The following is a 20,926-nucleotide window of genomic DNA, read 5'->3' on the forward strand; positions in this document are numbered from 1 at the left end:
AAACTGCTGGAGATTCAGAAAAGTAACATACTTGCTATGTTCAAGAAAGACCAGTAAACGATTACAATACAGGGTGATGGTACAAGAACAAAGGCAATCACAGGTTAACACAGGAATGGAGCAGAAGTACGTAGTGGGCACAATTCTCGGCTAAAGGAAATACAAAATAAATATTAATTTCCTCTCTTTTTAGTAAGTTTTCATTAGATTTGCCTTATTTAATTTCATTTCACATTCACATTTTTAAAACTATCATTCTACAGCTTTTAAAAAAAACAGCAGTCTGTTATTTTTATATTAAAACTGTTTTTAAAAAGTGAATCAATATGCAAAATTTTATGAACACAAATAACAAACCAATAACCCAATTCTGAATAAATCAATCACATATCGAGTTTGTGCTCTTTAAGATTTTATTTTTCATTTTATAATGAAAAACAGATTTCTACAGATCAAATGAACTTCAATATGTTTTAGAAGATGACAAAGCTTCACTTAAGTGAAACTTAAGTTCTCAGTGAACTTCTAAAAGATTTTTATCTTTTAGTGGGGTATCAATCAGAATGGCTTAAGATCTACACTATTAAAAATACCCTTTGAGCTCCTTGGACAAATGGGCTGAATCTAGGTCTGGGACAGGGAAAATACAAGCACAGAGTATCCAGTAGTGCCTCAAAGTAAAGAAGTGCTTAAAAAAAAAAGACTCAAACACAACAATGCAAGTCAACTATACTTCAACAAAAATAAATAAATAAAATAAATCAAAAGCAAAATATCACCCTCAAAAAAAAAAAAAAAAAAAAAAAGACACAAGAGCCAAGTTCTCTCACTGGTCACTCGAGACCAATTTGAGCAACAAAATGAAAATAACACTGGATTATAACCCAAAGAATAAAATAAACACCCATGAATCCATACTGATAAAAATAAATGACTAAATAAGTAAATAAATGCGATAAAACAAAAGGGGCATATCCTCCTTAGAGAAAAATTCCAACTGATATAAGCAGATACAACTCCCTCCAGGAGGTGGAGCTCAATGCTCCCCTTCTTGAGCACAGGCTGGACTTAATTACTTGCTTCCAAAGAACAGAGTATGGAAACAGTAAAAGACATAACTTCAATTACAGAAAACTGGAAGACACCACCAAAATCAACTGACCAAACTTATCATCACTGGTGGTAAATCATGTTGACATCACTTGTCCCTCGGTGTTATGTGATGAGAAAGACAGTCCAATTCTGTGGCATTCTTCTTAAAAATTCATAACACCAGGCTAATCTTAAGAAAACGTCAAACTCAGCTGAGGGACAATCTACAAATATCTGGCTCTTCAAGTTTCAAAGTCATGAAAAAGTGAAAGTCTGAAAGATTGTCACAGATTGCGGAGTCGGAGGAGATGCTAAAGATATGTGGTGAATAAGTGCAGCGTGGTATCCTTGATTAGATTCTTAACCAGAAAAAAAGATTAGTGGGAAAACTGGTAAAATCCAAATAAACTCTAGTTAATAGTATTGTACCAGTGTTAATTTCTTAGCTTTGACAAATGTATTATGGTCACATTAACATTTGGGAAGCCAGGTGAAAGGTATATAGTATCTTTGCAACTTTTCTAGAAACCTAACATTATTCCAAAATAAAAAGTAAAAAAAAAAATTCCCTTGACACATACCATGGATGTTTGGAGGTTCTAGATAGGGGGAAAAAACAGGTACTTACACACTAGGAATGTTCCTGTGCCAAAAAGCTCTTCTGTCAATCTCAATTCCAGACATGAGATGGCTCAGACAGGACAGTCACAACTACCACCACCAACCTCTGTCCTAGTCACCTCTGATTTATCTTCATTATAAATTGGAAATTATATAGCAGAGCTCAAGACAATCTCCTTCCTTGTGCCAACAGCACCACTTTCCCCAAAGTCGTACTGAGGAAAGTAAAAATAAAATCTCAAGGTTTTCACTAATATTCCTAAATTTGGAGAGAAGCCAATGGAGGTGTAGGTGGGCAACCTCAGAACAAGTCTCAGGAATAATCACTCTTCCTACTGCAGGGCCTCAGCAAAGGCAAGGATATTTCTAAGACCTACCGCCAAGCTAAGTTTAGGAAATGAGAAGCAGCCAGTAGGAGTGGGATATACCTGGGATTTGGCATAAAACGTTTCATGGGATTCCAGAACAGAAAACAGAGTCCAGGTCCCCCAGCAAGGATTGCCTCACCCTAGCACATGACCAGTTTTTGCCAGTAGCGGTGAAACATGTCGTATCAGGGCCAGGTGATCAAGAGGTGGTGCCTTCTTCACCATCTCTTCACCCATCTGCCAGCTGGATGCAGGAGACTCCAAGGCACTAAAGGATGGTGGAGCCACAAAATGAAAGGAGTCTGACTTTCTCAGTCACATATCTGGTGACCAGAAAAACCTATGTCTGACTGCATCAGTTAGTCAGTTGTGTAGATATCTGAAACATGTAGTTTAAAAAACTCCAAAGTATAATAATTCCAACCTCTTAAAATCATTTACCTTTTCTTTGGGTTAACTCAAATTTTGAAAGGAATTAATCTCTTATATTGAAGAAACACCCACATTTTAGCAATTTTTTCATTTTATTTATTTTTCATTTACTAAATCCAAGTTAAACTATATGTAATACTATTTTGAGAAAATGTTTAACATACCATTCTACTTTAATAAAATTATTCCTAATCTGCATGCTTCTGTTCATCCTGTCTGTATATATACCAGAAAGGTCTTTGGAATAATGTTCATAAAATGTATTTCAATTATCTGGAGAGAGAGAGAGACAGAGAGAATCTAGAGGATGTGTTGCCTTCTTTCCACTACTTTTCAATATTGCTAAAATTTTTAATGATGATATAACCCCATAACAACCCCACAAGTACTATTACGTTTATTAAACTTACGAGAAAAGCACAGCTATCAAGGAGTAAAGCTGGTTTCTGAACTCAAGTATTCTTATTCCAGAGCCCACACATAAACTCCTACACTATGCTGCCTACAATATACTACATTCTATTGTAAGTACATTTTTTTTAAACAGGGGTAGACCATGTTACCTGTATAATAAATATATGCCATACTTTTTTTTTTCTAAAGGGGAAGCATTTGGAAGCAGTAGCTGCTAATGTCTAATGTCATGAACTAGCGGCAAGGACAGTGGCAAACAAGAAAAATCTAATGGTAGCCACAAAAGTTCTATACTGGACATTACATTTATCAAGCATTTCTAATGTCAGTTTATCTGAAGCAAAACTGCACGCGTAAAACTTAGGAAACAGGTTATTAGTATTTCAGAAAAACTGAGAAGAGTGAAATAGGAATAGTCATTCGTACGCATCGCCAGTATGTCCTAGAGAAAACAATACCTTGGGATAAAAAGCACGATTAGTTTCACTTCAGCAGAACACTTTCCAGAAAACTTTTATACCAAAAATTTAGAGAAATGTATGTGTATGTGTTAAACTAACAGACTTGGCTTTAAAACAATTTACCAAAGGGCCATTTGCTTTAAATTGGGCAGAAGTGATGAATATTTAGTGGAAGGTATGCTGAACTGACATCTGCTACAATTTCAATGAAATTTTGAGTATCATATTCATTAATGACTGAGACTTAATGTCTCTGTAAATTAATCCTGCTTAGTGAGTCTGAATATGTTATTCACACAAATTTTCAAGATACTGGTTGCAGCAACATATGGCACTTTATGCATTAAATACACTAAAATTCTTAGGGAAAGCACAGTTTTTAAAAGTGCAGGAATTTGTTACCAAGGAAAAAGGGAAGGGGGTGGGAGGGAATGACACACATGCTTTCTCGTGAATTATGAGATTATCTTTCAGGTTCCAGATATAACTTTCAAAGCATCTTTATAAAAACAAAGACATTTTCCTCAATAACATCCTCAGATGTCCAGTTTCTCAAGTAAATCTTCCACCCAAAAGTCATTCTTTAAAGTAAGTCTGTGAATGTCCAATTTCTTTCACCAAAAGTCATTCTTTAAAGTAAGTCTGTGAATGTCCAATTTCTTTCACCAATGAACTTCTTTTTCCTTTCCAGAACAACCAGCTGGTTAACCAAACAGAGAGAAACCAAACTTCCCTAGTCACCAGATGTCTTAATTTGGAACAGTTAGTAGCAATGTGGAATAATCCAATTCTTGAATTGGTACTCTATGTTTACTACTTCTTCTTTTTCTAATTCTGAATAGATGCTTTTAAAAATTAAGCAAATGTTCTTTAATAACTGAAAGAAAAAAAAAGAAGGGAGTTAAAAAAAAAAACATGGTCTATAACAGAGTGATGCTAACATTATCAAAGAAAAAGCCACTTGAATATATTGTGTTATAGTTAGAAATTGATAGGCAGTATCACAGGTTGTTGCCATGATTATGGAGAGGTTTTGAACTGCTTGTTCAAGTTCTGTTACTCCAACCCAAGTGGAAGAGCTTTGGGTGAAGGCTTTATCCTTCATCGGCAGGGTGGGGAACCAAATGGACTGCTGTAATGTCTGGTGCTAATTTGCCAGCAGGAAGAACATGTACTGCTTCAAAGGTACCAAAGGAAAAACCATGCATCTCTGCCAAACAAATTTTGCCAGCCTTCTAAGGATAATGGCCAGGCCACCAGTTCTGGTTCATCATGAGTATTATTAGCTCTGGCACAAACCAAACAATCAGTAAGGTTGGCAGAATCCAGGAGTTTTTGTAAGGTGGGAACCAAGAGATGCATTAAAGCTAAAAAAAGGTGGCAAGAAAGCTATAGAAAGGACAATTAGAACTTTAAGCAGCATGACACAGGCCTGGTCTGGATATCTTGGGAAAACTGTCTACTTCTGATGTCACCTGCTTCAGTCCTTAGAAATTTTTAGCTTTGAATCACCAGGTGGGTTGCAGATCCACTCAAGTTTGGTGGCCTTTTTTTAGAAGGGGCACGTGAATCCAGGAGTCCATCCTTTGGAGTCTGGTGACACAGGAGTCAGTCAGCAACACCTGCTATGTTGGAGGGAGACTCTACGGAGATGCCTTTTTTAACAAAGTCCCCAGGATGCAAAGTGTGGTATTTGATATCTTCGTCTCCTGAGAGTATGCTGTGGAAAGACTAATTCTCCAAAGCATTACTATTCTCAAGGGATTTAATTGGTTCTTAGGAGGTTGGGTCTATTTGGATCTCAATTTGCAGCAATCCTCCATGGCTAGGTTTTTGCAATAATGACACAGTCCTGTAGGATGGATTTACTTTGGCATTTCTATCTGTTGGTGTTGGAGATTCAAAATCTTGGTTGTCTTTTTTCTGAAGTCATCTTCTTTGGTGTAAGTTAATTCAGTAGCCAGGTTGACAAGGTCAGAAGTGGACACTGTCTCCTATTCAATACAGATTCTTTTGACCAACAAGGACAAGTCTTTGTGTAGGCATTTATAAACATGGAGTTTAAAAGCCACCTGAATAGATTGAACATCTATAGGGAGTCCAAAATTTTCTTTGAAAACGATTTGGAGTTTGTTTGATAAATGCTCGAGAGGTTATGGAGAAAAGGGAACCCTCCTACACTGTTGGTGGGAATGTAGTTTGGTGCGGCCGTTACAGAAAATAGTATGGGGATTCCTCAAAAGACTAAAAATAGACTTACCATAAGATCCAGCAATCTTACTCCTGGGCATATATCCAGAGGGAACCTTAATTCAAAAAGATACATGCACCCCAATGTTCAAAGCAGCACTATTTACAATAGCCAAGACATGGAAACAGCCTAAAAGTCCATCGACAGGTGACTGAATAAAAAAAGTTGTAGTATGTTTATACAATGGCATACCACTCAACCATTAAAAAGAATAAAATAACGCCACTTGCAGCAACATGGATGGACCTGGAGATTGTCATTCTAAGTGAAATAAGGCAGAAAGAGAATGAAAAAATACCGTATTGATATCACTTATATGTGGAATCTAAAAAAAAGACAAATTAACTTACTTACAAAACAGAAACTGACTCACAAAGAAAACAAACTTATGGTTACCAAGGAGGGGAAGGTGGTGGGAAAGGATAAACTGGAATTGGAGATTTGCAGATACTAACCAATACATATAAAATAGATAAACAAGTTCATACTGTATAGTACAGGGAACTATATTCAGTATCTTATAGTAACTTAAGGTGAAAAAGAATATGAAAATGAATATATGTATGTTCATCTATGACTGAAGCGTTATGCTGTACACCGGAAATTGACACATTGTAAACTGACTATACTTCCATAAAGATACATATTTAAAAAAAAAAAAAAGGCTTGGAGTTTGTTGTAATAGTCATGAAAGGATTCTACAAGTTTTGGATGCACACCTGACTTTTATTCCAGTCCACAGGCTTGGGGAGGCTCTAAGGATGGCTTTGTGTGGCTTTTGGCTATAACATGAGCGTGACCATATACAAGGGCTACTGGTTGGTTTAGCATTAACCATAGAAATTGTTCAGGGTTTCCCCAACCAGTAGTTTTAATCCATTATGGGGCCTGGCCTTCTCCAACAAGCAAGTAGACTAACTGATAGAGATCAGAGAGACCAGGTTGGTAGGCTGGGGTTACAATATTGAATTCCTCAACAAATGTGCAAGGATTCTCAGTTACCTTGGGGAAACCCTTAAATATAGCCCTAATTTTGGCCTTTGTTAATAGGGCACAGGAAATCTACAGTTTTTAGTAGGATCCTCAGAAGGTCTGATTTTGTAAAAGGAGGTTTTAATGGGCTCAGTTTGGTGCAGTTTCAGTACCATGAAGAAAGTCAGTTCAGACAGAGGGGAGACTAAAGAGAGGGCCAAAGAAGGATACAGATGAGGTAAAACAGGGGGGCTAGAAAGGACCTTGGTTAGCAATGAGGAAGAGGCCTCTGGTATTTTTCAATTCATGTTTGGTTATTTATTTCCTTCAGTTAATTTAGAAACAGTAAGGAGACAATTTTAGAATCCTGAATGTTTAGTAGCCTCTAGATACCAATTAAAATAACTATCCCATTTGGATTGCTTAATATTGTGGCCACAATTTTCTAACTTAGTTCAAAGAAAACAAGTTTGGGGAGATTAAAGTCTCACATAATGGCTGCTAGAGTGCTACATTATCCCTAGTAAGACTGGTCTAGGTAGTCAAACAGGCACATGAAGAAGGACCCTAACTGGCTTAACATAAAACCAGCCAGGATTCCCCAAGGAGGACCACATTTAGAACATTCAGATGACTGGATACAATTATCAGAAACAAAAGAGTACTTGCCAGAAGGACGAGCTGTTCCTATCTAGATCCTGAATAAAGTAGGAAAGCTCAACCAAAAGGAGGTAGCTTGAGATCTGAGAGGAGACTTACCAAACTGAAAGTTACAGCAACTCACAGAAGCAAAGAGCAAAGGACTCAAGTGCGGGAACTTCACCTGAATCCAGAGGCTGTTGTTTCTTGACGGTTGGCGCCTTCAGATCCCACTTATGACACCATGTAATGTCAACCTAAAGAAAAGAGGTAAACCTCAGACATCTGGTGTATGTACTTGTTTGAGGAGCCAATGGGGCGAAGCTACCATCTGTGGGATTATGACTGAATGCCTCTAAATCAGAACCCTGTCCAGGTGGAATGATACGACAGCACCACAGGAGCCTTGGTTGGCCTCAGATAGCTGGTCCCTCACCGTCCCCATCAGCGGGCCGTCACATGCGTGCCCACATGGTGCGATGGGACCAGGGTCCAGTGCAGAGAGCCCTTTGTCCTGGGACACAGGGCGTGGCCAGAAAGGCAGCCACCCCCTCACCAGTCACACACCACATGTTCATGGGGAACCTGGTGCTAAACCATTTGTAGATGACCTGCTTCTGGGTTGGGGTTTCCTACATAGCAGAACAGCTCCCTTGCTGCAATCTATTGAAAGTCAGCCCTCAACACAAGGGTTTGTAAACAAAAAAAGAAAGAAACAAAAAAATACCAAAAAAAAAAAAAAAAAAAAAAGAAAATTAAAAAAAAAAAAAGAAAAGAGATAAACTGATGCAAACTCAAGTTACCAAGAATTGAGTTTACTCTGGAGTAGCAGAGATATTGCAATTCAGGACATGCAGGCTGCAGTGAGCTACAGGTGAGTCCACTGAAGGTTTAGGCTAGGTTGCATTCATGGGCAAGGTATGCAAAAGGGGAGAGTCCAATAAGGAACAACACAGAGATCACCATCTCAAAGATGAGGAGAGATTCACTGGTCAGAAGTTAAGTTTCAATCTTTTGTAAACCAGGCATTTATGGGAAATCAGTCTCTCAGTCTTTAAGTTTCATTTTCCTGAGGGCACATGTATGAGATTCTCTATTTGATATCCTTCAGTTCCATTTTGGATTAAAATCCTTTTATCCATATCAAGCTGGAGGGACGTGTGGGGGTAGCCAAGAGAGGATGTACAGCAGACATTTGAACACATCAGTTTACAGCTCAGGAGGGAAATATAAAATTGGGTCATCACACTATAGGAAGTAGGCAGTACTCAAAAAGTAGGAAAGTGATAAACCTCCTGAAAGGGAATTATACAGAATGATATAAAGCAGCAGGTCCAGAATAGAACCCTGGAACACCAGTAAGAAATAGGCAGAGGGGAAATAAAACTTATAAAGGAAACAAAGAAAAAAGAAAAGAACTGGAGGAAACCCAGGAAAGTGGCCAAACAGCTAGTATTAACTGACCATCAAATCTAGGTTCCTATATCAGTCTCTTCATATGCATTGCTTCCTTTAACCCCACCAATAACTCTAAAAGATAATCTTTTTATTACTGCTTTTTAGATAAGGAAACTGAGGCTTAGAGAAATAGGTACTGCACAATAGTTAAGAGAATGGATATACAACCAGATTGCCAGGGTTCAAACCCTGGCTGTACTAGCTATGTGTTTCAACTTCTTATTCTTTAAACAGGGGTTAACAGTTCTGGCCTAATAGGGTTGTTATAAGAAATAATTACTACCATGTTAAGTGCTCAGAATGATGCCTGGCCTAAAAAAGATCAGTAAATGCCAGCATAGAGAATTTCAGAGAAACGCAATAGTGTCAAATGATAACCTTGCATAATAAACAATTAGATTTAAGATATACCATATCCCCCATGCTGTTAACCATGATAACTGAGATTGAACTGAATATATTTGTGTGTGTGTGTATACGGGGGGGGGGGGGGGGGGGGCCCACAGGTAGACTAGATATTTCTAAAGAAAATCTGCAGAAATATTACCTACCAAAGTCACCAAACAGAAAGACACTTTAACATACTAATAATTCTTTAAATTTCCACTGATAACCAGCGGCTGAAACAAGATTAAGCCAGAATGAGGCTTCCTGACACTGAAAAGCTTATAATCATGTCAACATACCTCCCATAAAAAAGGCAGTATTTTATAAACATCAACAAATCAATAAAGACATTTTCTTTTACATTTTAAGGTATAGGCTCACTATTTATTACTCCAAATTAGGTGAATTTCTAAAAGGGATCTGTTGAAATAGAAATCAAAACAGTGGTAAAAACCCTCAAACCCATAAACATAAATTTATATTTGTGTAAAGATTCAGTAGGACAGAACAGCTCTCTTAACCATTTTATGCCATATCACAGGAAGATCAGAATCTAGTTAAGTTCTAAACTCATTTCCTTTCCTCTGAACAGTGAAAGATCCTGATATCAGAGAAATAACCAACAAAAGGCATAATTCTTGAATTATCCTGCAAAAGCAGATAGTAAGAGAAAAAAAATTCACACTTACTGTATAGATCTGATATGAAGGATAAAAAGGACTGGAAATAATGTACTGTCAATTTTAACTTTACTAAACATGTGAAAATGTTTAGCTCGGCCTTAAGCTATCAAATTCTCTTTAATACTTGCTTTCCTTGCTCTAGCATTGATTACTACTGCCATCGAGCAACATGTGCAAAAATTAGAGAAACACACAAAAAGTCATTCTGGACTTAACTACAAAGTCTCTATAAACAGAATAAATCTCCCCTGCTACCCATGATAACTGAGACTGAATTCTTCTTAGTTGTTCTTTCCCTCTCTTGCTCTGGCAATATAAATTATTTTCTCTATGTGAACTCCTAGCTTTTATCCTCAACCCTGAGCACTCTTCAAAATTTCAAACGCATTATGTCTAATGGCTGCCTAGACCTCCTCCTCTGAACGTGCTACCAAAACTTCAAATTAAATTCACTTAAAATATAACTCAAACATACATTCTTCATCTCTGTTAACTGTACAATCTTCTCAGTCACTAAGGCTCTAAATTTCAGAATCATCTTTGATTAAAGGGAAACATAGGACAAGATTCAACTAGCTAATAAAGCCTATCTTGAAAATCACTTTTCACATCCATCTCCTCACTGTCTGTCCTGCCACTATCCTCCTCATTTTACATTACCTCTCACTGCAACTGCAATAACTCCTGTGTCCCAGATACAGAGCATGATAGGAAACACTCAATTTAACATCTAACTGATTCCTGGACAAAGATGGCAAGAATGGGATAATTTCTTACTTTCCACAGGAGAAATATCATGTAAGAGTTTTGTTCTTAGAAATCAATTTCCTGTTGTAAAAACTACTGACATTCAGTTTATCAGAAATAAAAGCAAATATATGGTTTTACAAACATTACTTAAGCATATAAAACTAAATACTTAATTTTTATAAAGTATCATATACATTCTTTCGTTGTTTCTGCATGGGCTGCAGACCTTTGGACATGTGAATTATGCATTATATTTTATGACAACCTCAGACTCATATTTTAATGGAGAAGATATTTTTCCCACAATACAAATGTGAAGAGGGTTGCTACTCTCTCCAAGAATCATGTATCATTTTCTTGAGTTATCTAGGTCCTACCCGTGCTTCAAGGTCTAGCTCAGATTATACCAATACTACAAAATCTTTTTGTTACTTGAGTAACAGTACTACTGTTATTCATAGAGCAATCATTTATTAAATATATTAAACTGTTAGTTATCTCTAGTTATGTTTTACATATTCATATTGTCTTCTCCCCAGTGTAAAGTATAAATTTCTTAAGGTCAGGAATCGTGTTTCCCAATTTTCTAATAGCAGTCCTTTAACAGCCTGAGACTAACTCCACAGCCTACCTCATGAAATCCAACTTCCCATGAGAAGAGTGTAAAAATACAAATACACACAACAGAGGAAGAAAAAGAGGCAAAGATAAGGAGCTGCCCATAGATGTAAAACAATGACAAAGACAGGAAACACACATACGCAGACCAAGCCTTAGAAGGAGCTGCACCTTCTCTGAAGAAATCAAATAGTAATAATATTATCAATATTGATAAAACACTCATAACCACAGTTTGAGGTCAATTCATTCAACCTCCTAATATCACAAAAAGCATCATGAAGGCATAACTGAGGAAGCTAAGGGAAGGTCTAGGATTTGGGAACATCACCTCACTGTAGTCTTACACAGTTCACTATATGCAGAAAGTATTCAACAAACACCTACTGGTTTGAATGTAATTCAATAACTAGTCCTACATACCCAAATTCTGAACAGATATGTTCAAAATTGCAACTCTTCTTTTTACAAAATACTTTACAGGATCAAACAAACTCAAAATTCCAGTATAACACACTAAATACTATGTGCTTTGCTTATATGATATAAACATGTTTTTAACGCCAAAAGATACATCAATTTAATCTTTCAAGATTTTTAAAAATAACCCAATGATCCATAAACTGTATCCTTCCTATTTTTAGAATGGATCAGGGTATTTGTGTGATTTTCAAACTCTTTTCTTAGGTCCTACAAAAATAACTTCTATTTGACTTTACAATCTCAGGGTGAAAAAGGAAAAGTTTGGAAGGAATAAAATAGCTGCGCAAATACAATTCAGTGCTATATTAAATACAAATTAATGACAGGCTAATGAAATCACACATTAAAAAAAAAACTAACCGCATGAAAAATTTAGCGTCAGTATCTATTCTTCCTTTTTTTCTTAAAAATAGATGCCTGTCATGCACGCTAACAACTTTAGGTCTGAGTAACACAGGGCTGAAGGATTCATGAAGAAAGGGTAGTGTCTGACAGAATTAGAACCAAGATAAAAATACTCTAACAAGCAGCCAAGAATTGGAAACACAATGGGAAATGAAGGAACGTGTCTCTAAGCTCGACCTAGTCATTATGAGTGAGCTGACAGGTGTTAACAGTGGAAAAGGAGACAGTTTTTATGGGAAAAGATCTGCACTAGAAGTGAGGGAGCTTATTTTCGGGGGGAGAATGTGATCTTCAGTAAATCACTGATCTAATCTGAATCTTGGACTCCTCACATTTCCACTTCTATTTACTGATTCTTTTGTATGCATCAGTGACGTTAACAGTAACTAAGGTGTACTGAACTCTTGCTATAATCCAGGCACTGTTCTAAATGCTTTATATGCATAATATATCATTTAACCCTCCAGGCAACCCTACAAAGTAGGTATATTTACTGCCCACATTTTGTAACTAGGAAGCAAAGCTTAGAAAAGGTAGGTAATATGCCAAACGTCACTTGGCTCACAAATGCATAGCAGGGACTGCAACTCAAATATGGTTTCAGAGCCCAAACCCTTAAATACTTTCTTATACTGCTCTCAAATGATAGAAAGGACATATTTTACAAAGATTTTTAAATGGCCATTCAAATGTAAAGCAGTGTTACTATAATTTATTTGCACTAACCAAAATGAATTCTACAACCAAGCAACATACAGTTAAAATATTTAAAGCACATATATATGTGGAAAGTCTTAATACTAATAAAGTTTTTCAAAGCCAGTGGTAATATCAATGATGTGAAATCCATTTAGTTGCCTGGTTGAGCATATTTCCAAGTATTTATAGGCTTTAAAAAAGACTTAAAATATCAGCTACAAGATAATAATAAATTTAAAATATAAGCCATCATCTAGAGCTTTTCCTTTTCTAGCTATTATTTCACATTAATTCTTGATGAATGATACTGAATAAAATCATTGAGAAAGGATTATTTAATAGTGTTTATCAGGCACTGTTCTAAGCACTTCACAAATATTTACTCATTTGCTTCTCATAACAGCCTACAAAGTACTTATAGTTATCCCATTTCACAAATGGGGAAACTGAAGCATAAAACAGTTACAAGTAAACAGCCCAAGATCACAGAGCTAATAACTGGAACCAGTATTCAACTCACGTAGTTTGGTTTAAGAATCTGTACTCTTAACAACTAGCTCTGTTGCAATTCAAGGAATGGTGAAATTCTTTTTTATTAAGCCAATAAAAAGTAATAATGATCAGGTGAATGTCCACAAAGAGAATGGACCCATCATTTACCTCAGTATACATACTAATATAAAGGAACATATAAAAAAATACATTAACTGATACGGTAAACTAATCTAAACTATCAGGAAAACAGTTTTAATTATAATGGCACACCGAACTTATTATTCTTTGGAAGAAGAGGTTTCTTTTAATTCTTACGAAATTTTATTGTTGGCAAGATAAAGCAATTAAATCTGGAGATTAATACTAATTAACACTAATATTAACCTAAAAGACTTAATAGACAGGATTTTTTTTTTATTTTGTTGGGAGGAGGTAATTAGGCTTTTTTTTTTTTTTTAATGGAGGTACTGGGGACTGAATCAAGGACTTGTGGATGCTAAGCATGTACTCTACCACTGAGCTATACCCTTCCCCCAACAGACAGGATTTGTATCATTTTTTGGTCCAGTCAATTTATGAAATGGCAAAAAACTTACAAAGAAGAATCACATGAACCAGTGTCCACAATGGAATTAATGCTAAATTTGAACACTTTTAAGGCACGATATTTAATATAACCTTAAATTTTGCTTAAGAATCACATTTTTCAAAAGACTATAGTATTTGTCATTTCACCTAACTCTTATAACTCTAAGAGTTAAGTAGGACATGTATATCATTATTTTACAAATAAGTAATCTAAAGCTCAGAAAAGTTAAATATTTTACATGGTCTGGATAGATCTTCTGACTCCAAGTGTTTCTTCTATCACATCATGCTGCCAAAATTTTAAGATATATACTTTTTCAAGTTGTTTCATAATAATTAATGCTTAGCCCAAGAAAATGTGAAAAATACATAGTAGAAAAAATAATGAAGTTTTATGATCTTCTAAAATGTTGTTTTGCCAAAAATCTCATTATTGTATGATGTACAAGTTATCCAGCTGAAACGAACCAGATAATTCAGCCAAAGTGAGCCTGGAACTCAAGAAAAATCTTCATTTAAGGTAAGTGAATACAATTTTAAATGTATAAATGTGAAATCATGTAACTACAATAATACTATTTTTCAGGAGTTAAAAAAAAAATCACTTCTTACTACCATTCATCTCAATCACTTAAATGCTAGCTAGCTTTCCAGAGATGACCAGTTTCCAAGATAGTTTTTTAAATGTCCATTCCTCTATACTTATTTCACCTGAATTACTACCCAGCCAAAGAACACACAGGGTTGGTGAACCAAAGAGGAACACTTAACACATAAGTGAAATACCTTAGGTTTGGATTACTGGTATATTTTTTAAAAATCAGTTAGATAATTATCAAGAAGACACTCAATAAACTGGACCTTAAGTGTATAAAAGTAAAAATTTTGGTAGCCTATAACTGCATACTCCAGCCTCACAGCCCTAAGTTATGTGGTAGACCACCAACATCAGACTTGCAAAGATGGCCTAAAACTAGTTTTTTAATCATTAGCTTGATACCCATTTTGAGAGAATAAAAGCACTAAAGAAGCTGAAAAGGAACTTTTTTGGAAGAAGTTATTTGTGGAAAAATATTGTGGAATTTTTTTTCCTCTTTCCCACTTTACCACACGTTGAGAGTAGTTCAAACTCAGACCTTGATCTGGTACTCTGTAGATTGCAGATACAAGATCCATGCCTGAAAAGTCCAAGACACTGGCTGGCTACCTACTCAAAGAGAATAAGGACAAATAGCTGCACTGCATTGTTATTATCTGGCCAAAGAATGTGAGACTTATTCCTGTGGACCTGATGATGGCATAGGTACAGAGCCCACCTAAAAAGGACTTCATTCAATAGGGTCGTCTGGAGGCATATGGATGCAGACAGGCTTCATAAGGTGAAGAAACTGAAGGCTGAGGAGAAGTCTTAAGAAGTTGGCTAGGAGGCAAGGTGGGTATATAGCTCAGTGATAGAGCACACACTTCGCATTCATGAGATCCTGAGTTCAATCCCCAGTGCCTCCATCAGGGAATAATATAGTAAGAAATTGGCTAGAGGTACTGCCCATTGAAGCAGACTGCTAACTCACCAGCCAGTCACTAGGGTAGATGACTAGTTAGGTGGAGCTATGTGACGAATTCTAGGCCTGCTGCATAGAAATGTCCCTCCTCTAGGCCTGCTGCGTAGAAATGTTCCTCATGTGCTTCTCTCTGCCCTGTTCCATTCCATCTCCATGCAAAAAGCAGAGATGGTTACTAAATAGTTCTTAATATGGCTGAATGCCTACTTGGAGCTGGGATCTTTCAAATATTATCTTATTCCAATGCATCCATACTGGATGGTAACAAACCCAACTAATTAAATCCTGTCTACAGAGAATTATTAATTCCAGCCAGACATGAGAGCAACAGATGGTTGTCTTCTTCTGAAGTTATGATCAAAAACTGAAGTCATCAGAGTGACTATCTCCTTGCTGGAAGGATTGGAGGATCAATAATGAGGGACTATCAATCCAGTTCTCCATGAAGTCTAGTGCATATTCCCACCTTAACAGCATATTCTAGGAACAACAGGACAGAGTCTTTATTTGGTTGCTTAAATGGCTTCCTTGTAATAAATCCCCATCATCTGAGGTCATGCTTCTTAAACTAGAGGACACATCAATGACTACAGTAAACTGGCAATCATAAAAAGCCACAAAATAACAGTCTGTTGCCATAGAACGGCAATGTTATGATGTGGCAATAATTCAAAACAGTATCAAACATAGGCATATTATAAAACTGAATGCAAAACTCACAAGAATTTTTAAGATAGAAGATTAGAATTCAAAATTTCACTCTTCTCAGGGGTTAAGTCAGGCTTCATGTCCACATTATCACAGGAATATTTATTTACCTCTTCTGTTTTCCAGTGGAAAAGCTGAAGAAGCACCAACCCATGGTAATTTAGAAGGATCTTTTCACAGCAATCCAGAAGTCTTTTTTTTTTCCTTCTCTCTCTTTAGGATAGCCTACTAGACTTCAAGCTGCACTGGGATACGGATCTGTTTTATCCTTCTTTATCGTTTTTACGGCAAGCTAACTAATGCCCTCCAAAAACATACAAGATCTAATTCCTGTGAATGTTTCCTCACATGACAAAGGGGATTTTGTAATTAAGTTAAGGGCCTTGAGAAGGAGAGATTATTCTGGATTATCTAGGTGGGACCTAAATGTAAACACAAGTGCCAGTAGAGGAAAGAATCTGAAAAGCCAAAGTAGTCATATGTAGTTAGTATCAGTAATTTCTATTCATTATTTCATTTGATCCTCACAAGTCTAGGAAGTGGACTCTGGTATTGATTTCAAATCTGCAGTTGAGGAAGCTGCGGCTGAGAGGGTGACTTGCCCAAAGGTTAATAAATGACTCCTACTCCGATGTCTTTCTACTACGTACGTCATTTTACCTGGAGAACAACAATCCATTTACTTCTAGGTATATTGTATTAACTTTCAAAATAATTTCAAGTTAGAAAAGAAAACATGAGCAACCTTTTACTTTAATTTTATGTGCATGAAAACCGAATGCCAAGCTCAATTAAGTAGTCAGAGAAAAGCTGAAGAGAACACATGGACGAGTAATTTAACATATCTGAGTTTCTTCGCATGAAAATGAAAACAGTAACAGTACCTACCCCTTCAGACCTAGCAATGTGGATTAAATGAGATAATATACGTAAAGTGCTTACAAAGTAACTAGTCTCACAGTTGGTACTATATACTCGAGAACGTCCCTTCCCAAATGAAAATCTGCTTTCTAACTCCGAAAGTTAACAAACCCAGGAGGTAGACAGGAAAGAATGCGAGGGGAGGGGAAAAGTAGGTCCTGGATCCCCTTTCTTGAACACTTGAGGAACAGGTGCTTTGCTTTTACCGAAGAATGGCCCAGAGAAGTGCTCGGGCGGCTTCGGCGACACAAACATAACCCTTGGAAGCCCGGGGGGGGGGGGGGGAGGCAGGGACAACACCGGTATGACTCAGGAGCTCCTACCAATGCACCAGAAGCCCCAACACGTGGCTCCCCCTTTTCACCTCCTCCCCATTTCCCTCGGCGCTCCTCGAGTTATAGGCTCAGTGACTCCGGCGTTCTAGACTCTACCCGCACTGTCGCCTCCTGCCAAGAAAACTGCCCATCCCGAGAATCTGCCGAGTCCAGCCCTGAGAATTAGATACCTCACCCGCAAGCCCACAACTGGCGCTGAAGAGAACCGGAGCTCAGCTTCGGCGCAGAGCGGACGACCGGAACTCCACCCTCCACCTCTCTCATTGGATAACGGCACAAAGAAGGATGCAGGTGATTGGTCAGTAGCAGGGAGGAGGGCCATAGCCCAGGGGAAGCGGAAGAGGTGAGTCGGCAGGGCGGGAAGAAGTGCCACGAGCTGGCCTCTCTCCGGATTGGACAAAAGCAAGATGTCTGCGCCTGCGTAGACCCAGCTTCCGTTATAGCGCCGCACACCACCGCCCTTTACGTTACGTCAGCGGAAGTTTTTACGACTCACTGGTGGTGATGATGGTTTGAGCCTCCTGGCTGCGTGGCCAATAAAGGGCAAGAATAAAGCGAGTCCCGCCTCTTCCTCGGGCGACTGGGTCCTTCCGTCGACACGGGGCAACGTAAGTTCCCTTCAGCGTTTAGACGTTAAAACTCCCACCGAGCCAGACTCGGGTGGAGAATTGCTAGAGGGTCCGGGAAGGTTCTGCGGCCGATAATTACTCAGTAGTTAGAATTTGACCCTGAAACACCCCCTTACGCTCAGAATTTCACTGTTGTATGACTTCACTGTTGGAATGCGGAGCACCCAGCCCTTTCACGCGCTCTTTGGCACGGCTGTGTCGTTGGCTGAAAAGGTTATCAATTTGAAGATAGCCCCGCCTCGACCCCCAGGGAGCTCCGGGATTTGTAGTTACGGGCGCTCAGGTCCAATAGCTTTAAATGCGGTGGTTGTTGCTGGGTTCTTCCTTGTTAACACCTGCTGACGTCTGTGGTTTTGATGTGTTCCGTTGTGCTTTTTTATCCTTTCACTTAAAAGCACTTTTAAAGCCAAAGGACTCTTAGGAAAACTGGAAAGACTTCATGTATGTTTGTAAAGTGTTTCAGGCATTTTACTGCCGTGAGTGGCGCTTGCTTGATATTCGTAATTAACGTACTAAGCGGATAGTAAAAAGTATTGGTTTTTGAAATTCTTGCTGTTACAACAAAAATGGTCTCTGATTTTCTTATTAGTGTCCACTCGAGAATATTTGATAATTGTTCTAAATTTAACAATTATATATACTGTTTTGTAGCAAATAGCAGTTTACATAAGTGAAGTGTTGGCATGACAGGAAGAACTGACTGCTGTCTTGACAGGAAAGTAGTGCTGTAGTTAAAATGTCAAGCGTGACCAATTTCAGGAAGCACACACATTGCATATTATTCAAAGCCCATTTTCAGTCGTAATCTAAACATGTTGGTTTTAGGCAGAGTTTCCCTTTCCTTGCCTTTACTGAATCATAATTCCTTTCACTTCTGTGAACACACTTAGTGATATTTCATCACTTTGTGTTTAGCGAAAGTAAAAAATCAGTCTATAAATACCAAAACTTTTCCCAGCAAATGTTTTCATATTTGATATGTAATACAAACTTTCATTTGTGTAAGAAAAAACAGGGCTTGTTGCTGGACTGAAAATTAAGTACACTTTAGAGGATTCAAGCCAAGCAGAAACTGCTTCTATGACTGATGCTTGGAATAATTGCTTTTTTGTTTAAAAAGTCAAATTATAATTTTTGTGCCTTTTTTCTAAGTGATAAGAGAAGATTTCAGGTTTTATTTTAAGTGAAACATGGGAGACATAACTTTTTAAAAGTTCTCAATAAATAAAGAGCCAAATTGGGTGTAATCAGCACTCTATTTCTCCTTTAATATTTTATATGATGTGCTAAGTGAAATATATGGATACAAAAATCACCCTGAGACAGAAATGCAGATTTGTTAGTTTTAATGCTTTCCATTAGCTAGCATTTTGAAAGTATTTTCCTTTTGCCTCCTATTTTAAATGTGTGATCGATTTGGGATATTAGTTAAATTCATATGACTAAGAATAAAAACCATTAAAAACGGCAGGTATCAAGACTGCTTCTGTGGTTAGTAGTGTTCAGCAGAGTGATAAATAAGCTGAGTGACTGAATCCTGGATGCATTTGGCTGATCTGTATTAACTGTCCTAAGTGCTCACTCCTTTGGAGTCTTTTGGAAGCTCCCAAAGCATTCCATATTAAAAAGAAAAACTTGAATAATTTTTGTTGCTGTTGAGATTTTAAAAGTAGAAGTTGAAACAGGCACCATTACTACCTTTTAAGATGTGAGCCCTGGAATCATCTTTGTACACTGTCAGTTGGGAAATAAATTTGAAGAATGACCTCAAATCAGGATAAATGCAAGATGACTCTTGAGATACAGGATAAGAATACTGCAACCCCTGTTTGTGTTTACTTTTTAATATCAACATTTTTCTTTTTATTTCTATGTTTTAAAAAATTGTGAATATGATATAACTCTAAACTTTTGAAATCTAACTATATATATCAATGAATGGTAATAAATTTATTGAGAAGTATGTGATCAAAAAAGTCTGGAGGTGTTAAAGAAAAAAACTATTCATGACACTGTTAAAGACAGAAAGGCAGACTTTATTCAAGAGGGGCTTCTATGATAGCGTTTTGTAATAGGGGAGAGATATTGGGCTCAACTCTGAATACAACAGGAAAAGTGGGAATTTATAGCCATAGAGTAGTGGGTAAGGAGCCAGAGAATGGAAAATTACTAAAAGGAAGCATCAGGGGTAAAGGGGATTATTGCTGCATCACTCAACAGTATTCTTACTGAAAGTAGGTGGGCGTAATCAGACATCACCTCGGGGATAGTGAAGGATGAGAAATTCACTCAGAAATTGAGAAAGGGTGATTCTGGCTAAACTGCCTTAGCAGAATGCTTGTTCAGGATTCTTGGACATTACAAGGAGGGACATAGGAACTGAAGGTCGAGTCTAGTCGAAAGAGAACACATGTATATATAGATATACCCCCCACATACGCTCACTCTTATATACACACAAAAAAATTGTATTTGCTATTGTTAAAATACAAAATCTAGATTACATATAATACCACTTAGAAATACTCAGGCTCAACCACTGTATCATGGCCCATCCAGAGAAATAGAACCATTAAGAGATATGTAGTAAGAGATTTTTGCAAGGAATAGACTTAAATAGCTGGGGCTGGCTAGGGGACGAGTCTGAAATCTGTAGAGCAGGGTGTTAGGAAAGGCAGGCTGGAACTCTCAGGTGTGAGCTGAAGTTGCAATCTACAGGCAGAATTTCTTTTGGGAACCTCAGTTCTGCTCTTCAGGCCTTTAACTGATAGAATCAGGCCTGCCCAGATTATCTAGGATAATCTACTTTATTTAAAGTCTATTGAAGGGGTGTGGGTATAGCTCAGTGGTAGAGCATGTGCTTAGCATGCACAAGGTCCTGGGTTCAATCCCCCGTACCCCCAGGAAATAAATGAATGAATAAGTAAATAAACAGACAAACCTAATTGAATGAAT

The 20,926-nt window shown here is 37.4% G+C and overlaps 2 protein-coding genes across 9 annotated transcripts in view; one reads left to right on the forward strand and one right to left on the reverse strand.

Annotated features, from left to right (window-relative positions):
• The window catches only part of WDR89 (WD repeat domain 89), a 39,700-nt gene extending 21,984 nt beyond the window's left edge, over positions 1 to 17,716 (reverse strand). For 2 of the 8 annotated variants that reach the window (XM_031453831.2, XM_010976661.3), the window contains exons 1-2: positions 17,518 to 17,646; positions 7,371 to 7,507 (exon numbers count right to left, since the gene is read on the reverse strand). The gene's annotated coding sequence lies outside the window, so the exon portion shown is untranslated. Of the gene's footprint in view, positions 1 to 2,573; positions 4,266 to 7,370; positions 7,508 to 17,330 lie in introns of those variants that run through there. The other 6 variants (XR_010380995.1, XM_031453833.2, XM_010976666.3 and 3 more) reach the window with 6 other exon arrangements.
• A 2-nt stretch (positions 17,717 to 17,718) lies between these two features.
• Positions 17,719 to 20,926, forward strand: part of SYNE2 (spectrin repeat containing nuclear envelope protein 2) — a 413,158-nt gene continuing 409,950 nt past the window's right edge. The window contains exon 1 of the mRNA XM_064486012.1: positions 17,719 to 17,950. The gene's annotated coding sequence lies outside the window, so the exon portion shown is untranslated. The remainder of the gene's footprint in view (positions 17,951 to 20,926) is intronic.

This window comes from Camelus dromedarius, chromosome 5 (assembly GCF_036321535.1).
Source record: "Camelus dromedarius isolate mCamDro1 chromosome 5, mCamDro1.pat, whole genome shotgun sequence".
NCBI classification, from domain to species: domain Eukaryota; kingdom Metazoa; phylum Chordata; class Mammalia; order Artiodactyla; family Camelidae; genus Camelus; species Camelus dromedarius.